This window comes from Pristis pectinata, chromosome 5, assembly GCF_009764475.1.
Source record: "Pristis pectinata isolate sPriPec2 chromosome 5, sPriPec2.1.pri, whole genome shotgun sequence".
Lineage (NCBI taxonomy): Eukaryota > Metazoa > Chordata > Chondrichthyes > Rhinopristiformes > Pristidae > Pristis > Pristis pectinata.
Window position 1 is genome coordinate 71,443,664 of NC_067409.1, and position 17,569 is coordinate 71,461,232.

Genomic DNA, 17,569 nt, shown 5'->3' on the forward strand with positions numbered 1-17,569 from the left:
CTGATGTTGTGGCCCTCACTGGTACAAGCTGCCAAGGCTGGGAGGGATGTGTGATGTTAGACCATAGTCCCCAAACTCTCCACCACAGGGGGTTTCCTTGTGCTGTTTATGGGCCTTTGTCCACTATTTGTTCAAGACTGATTTGTGGACAACTCCATTAACTCTATATGGTGTGATTCTCAGGATAGCTGGTAATGAATGTGACAGGCAGCATTAAAACAACTCCTACATTCCTGTGGTCCATGTTATCTTGGCATTCTGGTTCTTAGTAGAAGGAGTATGTTTGTGGTGGGAGGTAAATGGGATATATAAATACACAAGGAAGAGGTTACAATGCCTTGTGGAACAGCTTAACGTAGCAGTGAGTGAAATGCTTCCTTTTATCAATATAAATTCAGCAGGTGGACTGTAATGTGTTCATGAAGAACTGAGGCGATATTTTACAGCCAGCTCTCTACCTAATGACAGTAACTGCTTTTTGATTGTATATATAAATGATACCAGTAACATGGTAACATAAGTCCATAAGATATAGGAGCAGAGTTAGGCCATTCGGTCCATTAAGTCTGCTCCGTGATTCAATCATGGCTGATTTTTTCTCAACCCCATTCTCCCACATTCTCCCCGTAACCCTTAAACCCCTTACCAATCAAGAACCTATCAATCTCTGCTTTAAATTCACCCACTGACTTGACCTCCACAGCCCTCTGTGGCAACGAATTCCACAGATTCACCACCCTCTGGCTGAAGAAATTCCTCATTTCAGTTTCAAAAGGACGTCCCTTTACTCTGAGGTTGTGCCCTCGGAGCCTAGACTCTCCTACTAATAGAAACGCCCTCTCCATGTCCACTTAATCCAAGCCTTTCAGTAGTTGGTAGGTTATAAATGCACAGGAATGAGAGAAAAGTTTTTTTCTTAGGCACTTCCTCAGAATTGAAGATAATTTGCTTCTACTCCGGTTGTGTGGCTGTTGAGGCTACTGTGGAACCTGCAGAGGTCTTCCACAGATGGAGCAGGAGATGTCTGACAGCGCAGGTGGGCAAAGTGTAAGATGGTCCACCCCTTCCACTACTGACACTGGCCTCCCATGCAGTCCCAGTGCAGGGACTTGAATTTTTCCAGATCATCCCATTTGCTCCTGTTTCACCTTGAACAGACATGGGCCAGGGAATGAACTGGGTTTATTGCATAAGGGGGGATTATCCAGACTAGGCCTGTTTCTCTTGAGTTTACAAGAATGAGTGGTGATCTTGACAGAATAGACGCAGGGGTAGTGTGAACCCTACTGGGTGTTGAGAACCAGTGGTCACTGCCTCAAGGTAAGGGTAGGGGCAATCAGGACAGAGAGATCAGAAAAGGAATTCTCCACCCTGAGGCTCAGTCACTGAGTATATTTTAGGTAGATTAAGGGAACCAGAGGTATGGTGTTAGTGGAGGAAAATGTTTCTCGGATACCAGCTTATCCATGAACTGACTGAATGACAGAGCAGTTGGAAGTTGCCCTCCAAACACACACCATCCTGACTTGGAAATATATCGCCGTTCCTTCACCGTCGCTGGGTCAAAATCCTGGAACTCCCTCCTTAAAGGCACTGTGGGTGCACCCACACCTCAAGGACTGCAGCGGTTCAAGAAGGCAGCTCACCACCATCTTCTCAAGGGCAACTAGGGACAGGCAATAAATGCTGGCTCATCCTGCAAACTCCACATCCCTGGAATGAATTTAAAAAAACAAACACGAGGAGCCAAATCAGCCTTTCCTGCTTCTCTTTCTGACGTTCTTATGTATATGATGAAAACTGAATTGAAAAGTCATAGAGTCATACAGCATGGAAACAGGCCCTTTGGCCCAACTGGTCCATGCTGACCACGATTCCCATTTAAACTCATCCCACTTACAAAATAGGTTACGAAATAAACAAATTGACTTGAAAAATAAAGACTGGAAGTTCTTTTGCTAACCCACCAACCTGCCCACTGGAGACTAAATTGTCAACTCTTCCTTTACACTCTGGGAATCCTCAGGCTGGGAATTCCTCTTGTTAAAGAGGAGCAGAGAACCAACAGTCCCAACATTCTGGCACCAGCTCAGTGCTTGCCACCACAGCCGAACCCCTCTCCCGACGGTGTGTATTGGCAGCCTTGGCTTTCCTTTGAATCGATTCACATTTCGGAAGAATTGTGGAAGTATTCACAGTTAGTACCTGCACTGAAATACATAATTAGCCCAGCCACAACAATTTGTAATTAACAGTGTGTCCAGCACGGCAGAAAGTGGTGAATCAGTAAGGTTTCAGGGCCCTGGTGAGATAATTACTGCTCTCTCCCACTGTAGGTTTATCCAGTCGCCGTCTAAATTAAAATTGGATGAGAGTTAATTTAAACACATCAAACAGAAATGTTGATTTAGTAAAATATCTGAGTCACATACCCCTACTGAAATATCTGAGTTAGGCAAACTGGCTAATTGAGGGATTATTGTTAATTACAGTCTGTTGCAAGAGATTAGTTTGGTTATTTAATGTCTAAGAACCTGGATGTTGTCTTTGCAAATTCTTAATCTCTGTATTTATGCTTTGGTAATGCACTTCAATCCTTGCTTCAGAGTGGTGAGGCAGTGTCTTATTTTACTTTAGTCCCCTTCCTGAGCTGTCTGTGCAGTGAGGATGGGCAAAAGGTGCCAGAGTTTGCCCACGTATCGCTGCAGTTGGGTTTACCGAAATCTACCATGGGATGTGAACGGTAATGTTAGATGTCCGTGCTCCCAGAGAGCACAGCCATCACAGGGAGACTAACTTGGGAACTGTCACATGGAAGAGTGGCTCCTGGGTTGTTACTTCTCACCAGCATCAACAGCTACAACTTGTATTTATGTTGCTCTCAAAATAAGCCTGAGGAAATCACAGTGATATAATCAGGATGTGGATATTGAGCTAATTAATGGAAGGGCTGATCAGGAAGCTTGTCAAGGAGGTGAGCTTTTAAGAAGACCTTACAGGAGGAGACGTGGGACAGGTATTCCTGGGTGTGATGCCCAGATAGTTGAAACTTCTGGAGACACAAGAGACTGCAGACGCTGGAATCTGGAGCAACACACAATCTGCTGGAGGAACTCAGTGGGTTGACAGCGTCTGAAGGGAAAAGGAATTGTTAGCATTTCATTTTGAAGCCTGAATATTGAGATGGAAGAATTGATTTTTTGAGAGCTAGAGGGATGAACGAGATTATGGAGAGAGCAAAGGTTAATATCATGGAGAAGATTCGAAGAAGGGAGTGAGAATTTTAACTTTAAAGTTTGGGTGACCAATGAATGGGGGCCAGGCAGAGGGGATGGGTGAGGGAGATCTGTTGTGGGAAAGGATACGGGCAACAGGGTCCTGGCTGAGATAGTTTACGGAGGGAGGGAGGCAGTCAGGTGGAATAGAATTGGAAATGAGAAAGAAACATTTGGGTGTTCAGAATTCCCTTCATGTCATTCTCTGCGAGGACTAGTGAAGGTAGGACAGACCCCATGAATCATAGGCCCTGGGGTGTATTGTGGAATGAAGGGACTATAGTGTACAAATCCATAGATCCCCAAAGGTGGCAGCACATGTAGATAAGGTGGTGAAGAAGGTATATGGAATTCTGGTTTTCGTTTCAATGATCTCAGCATAGAAGGCTATGGAACAAATGATAGTACATGAGATTAGTAGGGATGGGGGACACAAAAGGTTGGGAGAAGTAGTGCATTGAATGTACACACCTGAAATCCTGGCTGGTACTGAACTGGGAGGCATGAAAATGGAACTGGAGCCACGCAGGACATGATGACGGCGAGGACAAGTACTGAGGAAGGACACATGCCTGTAGTTGCAAGCCTTCGTAAGAACTTGGTTGAAGGTCACTATGGTACCTGACAGTCAGCATGTGATGGGCCCAAGGGCCTGTTTCTATGACTCTATAAAATACAGTACGTCCAGGGAAGTAGTTCTAAAGTGTTTAAAACAGGAAACATGGTGGTGTTTGCACAGCAAGATCCCATGGACAGTTCATGATAGATGGTCTTGGTGATGCTGATGGAAGGATAAACATCTTATCTAGATACGTCAAGGCTTGATATGGCAACTGCTCTTCCAAAGACTGGAAGAAATTGCAGAGAGTTGTGAATGCAGACCAGTCCATCACACAAACATGCATCCCCTCCATGACTCTGTCTACATTTCCAGCTGCCTCGGAAAGCAACAAACATAATCAAGGACTCTTCCCATCTGGTCATTCTCTCTTCTCCCTACTTCCATTGGACAGAAGATACAAAAGCTTGAGAACACGCATCACCAGGATCAGGGACAGCTTCTATCCCACTGATATCAGACGCTTGAACGGACCTCTCATACGCTGAAAGATAAACTTTTGATCTCCCAGTCTATCTTGTTGTGGCCCTCGCACTTTATTTGTCTACCTGCACTGCACTTTCTCTACAACCATAACACTATATTCTGTATTCTGTTTTTCTTTTGTACTATCTCGATGTATGGAATGATCTGTCTGGATGGCACACAAACAAAAGCTTTTCACTGTACCTCAGTACGTGACAATAAAAATCAATACCAATACATTGACGAGATTACACTGCCCCTTGATGAAACAGTGCCATAGAGGGAGAAGGCAGGCTTGGTTTAACCAATAATTCAAAATTCCAGCTCTCTCTGTATTAATCAGGTTGCTCAGAGCTGTGGGGTGGGACTTGAACCCACAACCTCCTGCCCCAGGGGCAGGGGTGACTGCCCACTGAGCTGCAGCTGAAGATCCAGTGGTGAAGCTTCAGTGGCATATAGACTGAGGTAGAGCTAGACATGGGCAATAGTGTGGAAGGGTCTCATCGAATCATAGAAAACCAACACTCAGAATGAGGCCACTGGCCATTGCATCTCTGTTAGTTGAGAAAGTGTTCCCTGGCCTTATCCCAGCTCCCAGGACAAGGCCTGTACCCTGCAGATCACAGCTCAAGCTCACATCAGGGACTGTTTAATCTGATGAGGCTTTCCACCTCGCCAGCCTTTCAGGCAATGAGTTCCAGACACTCACCACCTCACCACCCTTTGTGGAAAATGTTTTCTTCATCCCCCCTGCCTTAAATCTGTGCCCCCTGGTTTTTGGACCCTCAACAAAAGGAAGTGGATCTTTCCTATCTACTCCATCTAGGCCCCTCACCTAAGTCTCCCCTCAGCTTGCTCTGTTCCAAAGCTAATGTTTAAAATCTTCCTCTGTTTTTGCAATTCTCCAGTGTGGCAGGATGCTCATAAATCTTCTCTGCACCCTCTCCAGTGCGATCACATCTGGCCCTGAGTTTCTTATTATTAACGATTGCAAAGAAAATCAGCAGAGGGGTGAATATGAAGTCGGGAAGAGATTGGCAGGAGGGGCTGGGATAGAAGATTCCTAACACCTAATGCATATGGACTTTTCCTATGCCTCAGGCAGCTGCTGTTCATCTAAGATTGGAGTTAAACACAAAGTCCTACCGTACACGTGCAGTGAAACATTATGTTCTCATTTGTTATGGCATTTCTCCCCTTTTTATGTGTTTGTACCATCTCGTTATCAGTTAGTTTCATTGGTCCTCCTGTAGTTAGCAGAGTGGGGACGAGAATTGCACCAACATCACCTGCATCCTTCAAAATTCACCACGTCCGGACCACAGTGTCCCATCCATGTCTTGCTGAGTTGGAAAATGGAAACATTCTCATTGTTATCACAAGTCAAGGCGGTGAGAGCAGTGATGGAGAGAGGAGGAGGTGGATGATGTTTGCAAACACAAGAAATGGAAGCAGCAATAGGTGAAAAGGCCCCTTGAGTTTGTCCTGCCACTGAATCAAGTCACAGCTTGATACCGTGCCGCAGGACCATTTCCCTATCCAATCCCCACATCCATGGATCCCCACAGAATCCAACTTCATCCTGGACTATACTCAGCAATGAGCATTCACAATCCTCTGGAGCCAAAAGGTCCAACTACTGTCTGCATAAGGACACTCCTCTTCCTCTGAGACACTAATGGCTAACTCCACATCCTGAGCTAATATACCATGTTTTAGACGCTCGACATTTATCCTGTCAATCACTCTCAGAATCTTGTATGCTTCAATGAGATCATTGATTAACCCTCTAAACTCCTGTGAACATAGATCAGTCTAACATGGTCTCTTTATGTGAGATATCCTAGGCAGATATCTGTTCTTACTTTGCTTCCTTCCTCAGTGGAATACATTGAATTTTGAAAGCACATATTCACTCTATGATGGGATAAAGATAGAAGATGCTGGAAACCCTCATCAGATCAGGCAGCATCAGTGGAGGGAAGAGACTGAAGACCTTCACCAGGGCCAAGAAAAGTTAGAGATGTAACAGATTTTAACCAAATATTTAGAAGGGGGAAAGAGAAGAGGAGGAAAGAACAAGTGAGAAATCATGTTATAGGGAGGAAGACAAGAAAGATGAACTAATCGAAAGGGTGATGGGGCTTTGAAGGATGTGGAGGATGTGTAAGTGGGGCTCATGACATCTTGATAAATGAAAGGGCTTCTGCCTATGTGCTGAGATAACGTAGGCCCCCCCTTACACATCCCCTTCCCCAAATCCCTCGAAGACCCATTTCCCTTTATATCAGTTCATCTTTGGCCTGAACTCCCACACCACCAGGTTCAAGAACAGTTACTATTCACTACAGTTTAGCAACATTATGACCACATTGATCACTTTGTACTCAAATGGGCTTTGTTTTTTTTGTTCTAATTGTGCTCTTTCTTGTAAAAATTGTGTATAATTTATGTTTAATTTATGTTTTTCTTGTGAATGCTGCTTATATGATGCTATGTGCCTGTGATGCTGCTGCAAGTAAGTTTTTCATTGCACCTGTGCACACGTACTTGTGCATATGACAATAGACTTGACTTTGACTAACTGGATGAAAGAAATATAATTCCCTGATTCTCCTATCTCAAACCTGCTGAGATGGTTTGGTACGTTTTTCCATATCTGGTATATTATTTAAACGTATATAGTCATTGCAATAGTGGATTGAAGATGAAGGAAGGATTGAGAATTAAGTTTCAGGGAGAAGAGGTAAAGGGTAATGGTAATCTTCTTCTTAGGAAGTCCCTTAGGATCAAGGATGACTTGCTTCCACTGCAATAGAATTGGTAAAGTTGGTGGGAACCTGGGGGAAGATAACCGTAAGATTTCAGGGAAAGAAGGATCTACTACTCGAAACATTAATTCTGTTTCTCTGTGCACAGATCCAGCCCTTTATGCCTTTACTCCAGGGTAGGGGTGTAATGGAGCAATGGGGAAGGAATTGCCCTGTGTCTGATTTCCACCTTTTGTCATTTCTTCTGTGTAAATTTAGCATGAATTCTGGATCTGCTGAATTTAATTTCAGTTACAGCACATCAACATCATGCCATTCTTATCATCCCTCTCAAAACTATTTTATTAGCTAACTGCAAACATGCAATTAAAGAATAATCCTCCATTAAACAGGGGGCTCTAGTAAACCACACATACATTGTATGCTTATCTGAAAGAGGAAAATTGCAAATTTGCACAGTTCTTCCAAGAGAGCCCTAAATCTGTGAGACAGTCTCTCAAAACATAAGCAACAGATAATCTGCTAGAAGAACTCAGCAGGCCAAGCAGCATCTGCAGACCTGCTGAGTTCTTCTAGCAAATTATTTGTTGCTTTTGTTTTGAGAGACTGCCTCTCTTCGACCCAAGATGTCAACAATCAGTCTTGATGCAGGGTTTTGACCCGAAATGTTGACAATTCCTTTCCTCCCACAGATGCTGCTCGACCTGCTGAGTTCCTCCAGCAGATTGTTTGTCGCTCTGCCAATCCACTCCACTCCATTCTGTCCTTCAGCCTTCTGTTCAACTGCTGGTCCTTCCCATAAGAACTGGTTAAATCTAAACCATGTGTAGAAAGGCTTAACTGTTCCAGCAGACCCTTCCTAAATCATGTTATCCCAAAACACTTTTCAACCAATCAGGTATTTTTAAAGATTGGAGGACTTTAGTTATGAGGACAATTGGATCGACTGGGCTTATTTTCCCTGGAGCAAAGGAGGCTGAGGGGTGACCTGATAGAGAGATACAAAATTACAAGAGACATAGATAGGGTAGATGATCAGAATATTTTCCCCATGGTAGGGGTAATAAAAACAAGAGGGCAAAGGTCTGAGGTGAGAGGAAAGAGTTTAAAGGGGATCTGAGGGGTAAGTTTTTTTACACAGAGCGTGGTTGATATCTGGGACTTGCTGCCAGAGGAAGTGGTGGAGTCAGAAGGGAAGAGAGGGGTCGGAGTCAAAAGAAAGGAGAGGGGTTGAAAGTAGAAGGGCAGGAAATGGTACAGGTGTGGTTGAGAGCCCTGCTATCACTGGCAGAGGGGAAGTCATGGATAAGGTGAAGGGAAGACAAATTAAAGGCACTGGTGTGGAAACTCGTCATCACTGCAGATCCCGCGCCCACACTTTGGCAAGTCCGATCATCTGGCTGTACTTCTACTCCCAACATATAGGCAGAGACTGAGGACTGCAGCACCAGTGGTGAGGACGACGAAGGTATGGTCAAGGGAGGTGGGGGAGTGTTTACAGGACTGCTTTGAATCGGTGGACTGGACCATATTCAGGTATTCATCTTTAGATCTGAATGAATGTGCCACAGCTGTCACCGACTTCAAGACCTGCATGGATGAGTGTGTGCCTTCAAAAACATACCAAGTCTTCCCAAACCAGTAGCCCTGGATGAACCAGGAGATTCGCAGTCTGCTGAGGACTAGATCTATGGCATTCAAGTCTGGAAATCCAGAACCATGCAAGAAGTCCAGGTATGACCTACAGGCCATCATGAGAGTGAAAAGGCAATTCTTAGTGAAGCTAGAGCCACAATTGGATGCACGACAGCTGTGGCAGGGTTTGCATGCCATTACTTCCTTCAAGGCAAAACCTAACAGCATAAATGACAGTGATGCTTCCCTTCCCGATGAGGGCTCTTATACCTTTTATGCCTAGGGAGGTTAACACTCCACCTGTGCAAATCCCCACAGTATCTGGCGACCCTGTGATCTCTGTCTGACTTCCTTCAAGAGGGTGAACCTTCAAAGGCGTCAGGCCCTGACGGTGTACCTGCCAGGGTACTGAAAATCCATGCCAATCAACCGGTTGGAATGTTCAAAGACATCTTCAATCTCTCATTGCTGCAGTTGGAGGTTCTCACCTGCTTCAAAGGGGCAACAATCATACTATCATACATATCAATCATACATATCAATCATATTCAATGACTATCACCCGGTAGCACTCATGTCCACTGTGAAGAACTGCTTTGAGAGATTGGTCATAGCTAGAATTAACTCCAGCAAGGACCTGGACCTGCTGCAATTTGCCTCCTGCCACAACAGGTCTACAGCAGACGCAGTCTCACTGGCTCTTCACTCGGCTTTGGAGCACCTAGACAACAACAATATATACATCAGGCTGCTGTTTATTGATTACAGCTTGGCATTCAAATCCATCATCCCCTGAGTACTAATCAACAAACTTCGAAACACGGACCTCTGTACCTCCCTCTGCAACTGGATCCTCGACTTCCTTATCGGGAGACCACAGTCAATGCAGATCAGTAATAATATCTCCTCCGTGCTGACAATCAACGCAGGCACACCTCAAGGATGCGTGTTTAGCCCAATGCTCTACCACTTCTCCACTCATGACTCTGTGGTTAAGCACAACTCAGACGCCATCACTAAATTTGCCGATGACACCACTGTTGTTGGCAGAATCTCAGATGGTGATGAGGAGGTATACAAGAGTGAAATATGTGGCTGGTTGAGTGGTGTCACAACAACAACCTCGCACTCAACGTCAGCAAGACCAAGAAATTGATTGTGGACTTCAGGAAGGGGAAGTCGGGAGAACACACACCAGTGGAAAGAGTGAGCAGCTTCAAGTTACTGGGTGTCAACATCTCAGAGGATCTATCCATCTGTCAATGGTCCCAACACATTGATGTAAACAAGAGGTAGGATACCAGCAGCTCTACTTCATTAGGAGTTTGAGAAGATTTGGTATGTCACCAAAGACTCTTGCAAATTTCTGCAGACGTACAGTGGAGATCATTCTGACTGGTTGCATCACTGCCTGGTATGGAGGCTCCAATGTGCGAAATCGAAACAGGCTGTAGAGGGTTGTAGACTCAGCCAGCTCCATCATGGGCACCATCCTCCTCACCATCAAGAACATCTTCAAGAGGCAGTGCCTCAAGAAGGTGACATCCATCATTAAGGATCTTCACCATCCGGGACATGCCCTCTTTTCATTACTACCATCGGGGAGGAGGTACAGGAGCCTGAAGACCCATATTCAATGATTCAGAAACAGTCTCTTCCCCTCCACCATTAGATTTCTCAATGGTCCATGAAAACTACCTCGTTATTCCTCTTCTGCACCATTTATTTATTTATTTACCTATCTATCTATCTATCTATCTATCTATCTATCTATCTATCTATCTATCTATCTATCTATCTATCTATCTATCTATCTATCTATCTATCTATCTATCTATCTTTCTAATCTATTTATTTATTGGTGACTTTTAGTAATTTTTATGTCCTGCACTGTACTATTGCTGCAAAACAACAAATTTCACGACATGTCGGTGATAATAAACCTGATTCTGATTCTGAGATATAATGGAGGAAGTGAAACTGGGGGAATGAAATGGAGTCCCTACAGGAAACAGAGGGGGAGGAGATGTAAGGAGTCGGTGGACCTATAATGGATGTTCATAGCTAACCTGTCCCCTGAGATGAAGTTAAAGTGGACCATATGAACATGAGAGCAAAAATGATGAAGGTTTCGAATTCTGTGTGTTTTCAGGAAGCAGCACTAATGCGGTCGTCAATGTTCTGGAAGAAAAATGAGTTGAGGGAGGGGGCCTGGGTAGAACTGGAACAAAAGTTGTTCCGTGTATCCGACAAAGAAACAGGCATAGCCTGCACCGATGCAAGTTCCCATAGCTACACCATTCATATGAAGCGGGTAGACTTGAAAGGGATGTCCAATGTAAGAACAAGTCTGGGCTGGTGAATGACTATGGTGATGTTTGGACTTCTGTTCAGGGAGGAATCAGAGGGTCCTCAAATGATTTTGGGGTCAGTTGGACATATGGAGGGATTGAACGTCCACAGTGAAAATGAGCCAGTTGGGGCCAGGAAATTGGATGCTATCAATGTTGGAGAGAGTGTGGGAATTGTCCTGAATTTCAGTGGAAGGCACTGGACAAGGAGAAACAGCATACAGTCAAGGTAGGAAGAAATAGCTCTGTGGAACAAGACCAGGCCAAATCAATGGGACAGTCCTGCTTGAGGATCTTGTAGAGGAGGTAGAAGTGGGCTGTGCAGGGGTCAGGGACCATAAAACTGCGTAGGGAAGATCTCCTGAGGAAATGAGGTCTGACGGGGGGAAGGTTAATCTGATTTCAGCTGCTTTATTAGGTCATCTGGTTTCACCCTATTGGAGATATTCCCTTTGTTCTACCCAACCCTCCCCCACCTTCTCTGCTATCTAAAATTAACTTGTTCTCTCTTCCCCAGTTCTGATGACTGATCCCAGACCTGAAACAGGAACTGTTTCTCTTTCCACAGATGCTGCCTGACCTGCTGAGTGTTTCCAGCATAGCATCGTCGAGTCACAGAGCACAGAAACGGGCCCTTCGGCCCAACTGATCCATGCCGACCAAGATTCCCATCCAAGCTAGTCCCATTTTGCCCAGGTTTGGCCCATATCCCTCTAAACTTTCCCTATCCATGTACCTGTCCTGCTTTTATGGTCTCAGAAGTGAGACCACACCTGCAGTTCTAGGTACTGGGCACAGTTTTGGTCTCCTTATTTAAGGAGAGATATATTTACATTGGAGGCAGTTTAGAGAACTAAGTGCTCCATTCTTCCATTTCTCGTATCTGCTATCAGTAACATCCTCTTTGATTTGCCATAGCACCTTATTTCCAGTCATGCCTACAGTGGTGCAGCAAATAATATTTCTGTCTCACTGCTCCAGGGACCCAAGTTCAATCCTGACCACAGCTGCTGTCTGTGTGGAGTTTGCATGTTCTCTCTGTGACCGTATGGGCTTCCGTCTGGTGCTCCAGTTTCTTCCCACATCCCAGAGACATGCGGTAGATTAACTAGCCACTGTAAATTATCCCTTAATGTAAGTAAGTGACAAAAGAATCAAAAAGGGAGATGGTGGCTATGTGAGAGAGAAGAGGTCACAAAGCCCCAGGGACATAGGGAGGGGAGACTGGGGCTGATGGTTTTGTTCCTCTGGGAGTCAGTATGGATCCAATGGGGTGAATGGCCATCTTCTGTGTTGCAGTAAGTTAGTAAGATTTACCCTGTGTCTGTCCCTGAAGCATTTTTGGAACTGCAAAACAGGATACATTCCAACTTAGGTTTTCTCCAAAAACATTTTATTTAGTAAATAAACAATATACAGTAATTACAGCCAGGACATGTCATCTTCATTCATCATACCAAGCAATTCAGTACGTTCACTTACAACATGTCACTAATGTTTCCTCCTTAAACGTTCCCTCAGTGAAACACTCAGGAGCCTGTTGGATAAGTCTACCCTCATGTCCAATGGAGGCAGGACTTGAGACTGTGGTCTTTTCCCACAGAGCCTTTGCGATGGCTACACCAAGCTTCATTGTGTACTCCTGCAGAAGAGAAGAAAGGGAGATAGGAGCAAGAGTAGGCCACTCGGCCCCTCAAACCTGGCCAGCCAATCAATATGATCATAGCTGATCTACCCCAAGCCTCATCTCTTCCGTGCCAGGTCCTGTAACCCTCAATTCCCTGATTTTTCAAACATTTACTGTATCTACTTACTCTGTAAATACCTCCAGTGATCCAGCCTCCACAATGCCTGGGATGGAGAATTCCAGTGATTCACCTCACTCTGTGAGAAGAAATTCCAATCCATCTCAGTTTTAAATGACCACCCAGTAATAGTGCAACATTGTCCTTTTGTTTGACATTCTCCCACTAGTGGGAACATCTCGACATCTATCCTGTCACTTACCTCAGAATCCTTCATGTTTCAATAAGATGACTTCTCATTCTTCCAAACTCCAAAAACTGTAGCTCAAATTTCCTTTGCTGCTCGTGATAGAACAACACTCTCATCTCCAGAACCAGTGAATCCGTATTGGATTGCCTTCAATGACAGTATATCTCTTCTTAAATAAAGGGACCATAGCTATGCACTCCATGTGTGGCCTCACTAATGCTCTGTACAACCGTAACAATACTTCTCTGTTTCTAAACTCCAACCTTCTGGCAATAAAGGTCAATCTGCAACTTGTCCACTTTCTGTACCTGCCTGGTGTTTTGTGATTCATGCACAAAAACACCTAGATCACTTCAATCATTAGCATTCTCTCCCTTTAGATAATAATGTCTTTAGATTCTTCTTACCAAGGTGCATGACCTTACACTTGCTCACCTTAAACTGCATTTGCCAAGTTTTAGCCCATTCATTCAACCTACCTATATCCTGTTGCAGGGTCACAATATCCTTATCGTAACATGTCCTCCCACTTATTTTTGTGTCATCAGCAAATGTAGATACCTTACACTCTGCTTCCTCAACCTGGTCATTAATATAAATAATTAAGTGACAAGAACTGATCCCTGGGATACTCCACTAGATATATCCTCCCACCTTGAAAAGGACCCATTTATTCTGTGTACCCTCTGTGTGATCTTCGGTTCACACTAACACACTTCCCCCATTACGTTGTCCTCTTACCTTGCAGACCACTCTTTTATGTGGCACCTTGTCAAATACCTTCTGAATCTCCGAATACACCACATCTACAGGTTCCCCTCTATTGATTCTGTTTGTTACATCCCCAAAGTACAGTAGCAAATTTGGCAAACTGGATTTCCCTTTCATTAAACTGTATTGACTCGATTTGATTACATGGATAGCTATTTCTTCCTTGATTATAGATTCCAGCATCTAGGCCTGTAGCTTGTGTCCCTCCCTGCTAGAACAATGAAGTCACATTTGCAGTTTTCCAATCCACTGGTACATTCCAGGATTCAGCAAGTTATGAAAAACTTCCACTGATCGTTCCACTAAGATTAGATTAGATTAGATTTCTTTATTAGTCATATGTACATTGAAACACACAGTGAAATGCATCTTTTGTGTAGAGTGTTTTGGGGGCAGCCCGCAAGTGTCACCATGCTTCCGGCTCCAACATAGCATGCCCACAACTTCCTAACCCCTACATCTCTGGAACGTGGGAGGAAACTGGAGCACCCGGAGGAAACCCACGCATACACGGGGAGAACGTACAAACTTCTTACAGACAGTGGTGGGAATTGAACCCGGGTCGCTGACGCTAACCGCTACATTACCGTGCTCTTCATTTGAAACCCTCAGGTACAGGCCATTGGAACCTGGTGACTTATCTGCCTTTAATCCCAGTAATTTTTCTGGTACTTTGTCCCTCTTGATAGTGAATATGAAGTCCTTGCAAACGCTTCCTGAACCTTGGCATGTGCCTGTTGGCAGCTTTCAGTTGCGGACATCTTCTTGTGTTGGAAGCCCAGCAATTTTTGGGCAGCACAGTCATGTGGCTAGAAGAACCACTGCCTCACTGCTCCAAGGAACCAGGTTCCAGCCTGACCTCCAGCGCTGCCAGTGTGGAGTTTGCATATTCTCCCTGTGACCGTGTGAGTTTCCTCCCACTTTTCAAGCATGAGCAGATTGGTAGGTAATTAGCCACTCTAAATTGCCCCTAGTGTGTGGATGAGTGGTGGAATCCAGTCGGAGTTGATGGGAATATGGGGAGAATAAAATGAAATTAGTGTAGAACTAGTGTTACTGGGTAGTTGACAGTCAGTATGAACTCTGTGGGTCGAAAGGCCTGTTTCTGTGCTGTGCGATTCCAAAGCTATGATTAAGGTGCACCTTTCACTGAGCTGATGATCTTCCAGCAGCAGTCAACGTTTGTCTCAGTATGACTCCCTGAGAACACAGAGTCCCATGTTATGCATATGCTCAGGACGAACAACAAAAAGGACCACTGCATCCTTTTCCAGACCTTCTTGGCAGAGTCCAGAGGGAGGTGGACAACCGTTTCACCTGTATGACAGCCACCTCGACGCAGAGACAGCCATGCCGTGGCAAAGGCAATCCAACTTCTATCCATGGGTCCCATCACAACAAATCCAGTAAAGCTCCAGTTACCCCATTGTTTCTGTCCATGTGGCTACATTTGCTTTAAGAGCTGGTGGGATAATTTCAATTATTTTCCACTTAGCTGGCTGTGGCGTTCTGTCATAGAACATAGAACAGTACAGCACAGGAACAGGCCCTTCAGCACATGATGTCACTGCTAAGAATAATGCCAAATTAAACTAATCTCTTCTGCCTGCACATGATCTATATATCTCCAATCCCTGAATATTCATGTGTTTATCCAAAAGCTTCTTAAGGTGTTATGTCACAGTTATGCTCTGTTAGTGCGTTTCCTTTTCTAACAACACTGTGTACTTCTTCTTCAAGACTCTTCCCAGTCTCTCAAATATGGTAATGACAAATGCAGCCACTGTTTCCATAATGCTCTGTCCAATTAATCACAGGCTGAACGATCACTGTTTCTACTGGTGACAAGGCTGAAAGGCCTGATATGTTGCTGCCAGTATGAATATTTTGTGTGTGTGAGTTCCAGCCAAAATTAACTTTTGCTGTTGGTTTTAGATCCTTGACGCTGAATTTCTTGTGTCTGTAGGTGAGTGACGCGGCCAATTACCTCTGTGCTGCTGAGAACACAGTCGGTTCGCTTACTGAATTAACCCCAATTCTGTACAAGTCAGCCAGTGCTACAAATGACTAAGCAGTGGCACCCAATGCATTCAGTGCCCCCCTGCTCCATTCACATATTGCTAAGGTGGTGAAGGCCATGTCATTCCAAGAGCAAACCAAGTCATCTTTGTTCCTGTCACAGAGTCACACAGCAGGGAAACAGGCCCTTGGGCCCAACTTGCCCATGTCAACTGTGTCGCCCAGTGAGCTGGTCCCATTTGCTCACGTTTGGCCCATAGCCTTCTAAACCTCTGCTATCCATGTACTTATCTAGATGGCTTTTAAATGTTGCTAATGTGCCTGCATCAACCATTATTTCTCGCAGCTCATTCCAAATATGCACCACCCTTTGCATGAAGAAGCTGCCCCTGGTGTCCCTTTTAAATCTCTTGCCTCTGATCGTAAACCTGTGCCCTCTTGTTTTAAGCACCCCCTCCCTGGGAAAAAGACTATGTGCTTTCAGCCTGGCTATGCCCCTCATGGTCTTATATACCTCTGTCAGGTCACCCCTCACTCTCTTAACGTTCCAGGGAATAAAGTCCTAGTCTATGCAACTTCTCCTTGTAAGTCAGGTCCCCGTGTCCAGGCAACATACTGGTAAATCTTTTCTGCACTCTTTCTAGTTTAATAACATCTTTCCTATAACAGGAAGGCTAAAGCTGTACACAATACTATCCTGGGAAAGGTGATTTGAAGTTTCGAAGGCAATGGCATGATCTGGAAGCTGATAACTGGTGTATCGATATTTCAGTGGAACAAAGGAAATTACAGTGGTATGAGAGAGGAGTTGGCCCAAATTGACTGGAGAAGTAAGCTAGCTGGAGGGACAGCGGAGCAGAAATGGAAGGAATTTCTACAAGTAATAAGGAAAATGCAGGATAGATATATTCCAAGAAAAAAGAAGGTATTGAATGGAAAAAAGGCACAAATGTGGATAACGAGAGAGGTGAAGGCTAAAATAAAAACAAAAGGGAGGGCATACAAGGAAGCAAAAATTAGTGGCAAAACAGAAGACTGGGAAACTTTTAATAACCGGCAGAAAGAAACTAAGAAGGTCGTTAAGAAAGAAAAGATAAATTATGAAAGGAAGTTGGCAGATAACATTCAAAAGGATACTAAGAGTTTTTTTAAATATATAAGGAGTAAAAGAGAGACATGGGTTGATATAGGACCAATCGATAACGGTGTGGGAGAGATTATAACGGATGATAAAGAGATGGCAGAAGAACTAAATGAATACTTTGCATCAGTCTTCACTGTGGAGGACATCAGCAATATACCAGTTGTCAGGGGTCTCACGGAATGGAACTGAATTCAATTAAGATTACTAGAGAGAAGGTGCTAGAAAAACTAAATGGGCTAAAGACTGATAAGTCTCCCGGACCAGATGAGGTGCATCCCTGGGTTCTGAAGGGGGTGGCTTTAGAGATAGCAGAGGCATTGGTGATAATTTTCCAGGAATCGATAGACTCCGGCATGATTCCAGAGGACCGGAAGGTGGCAAATGTAGTTCCGCCGTATAAGAAAGGTGGGAGGCAGCATAAAGGAAATTACAGACCTATTAGTCTGACGACACTGGTGGGAAAGTTATTGGAATCGATCCTCAAGGATGAGGTTATGGAATACCTAGAGGTGCAAGGCAAGATA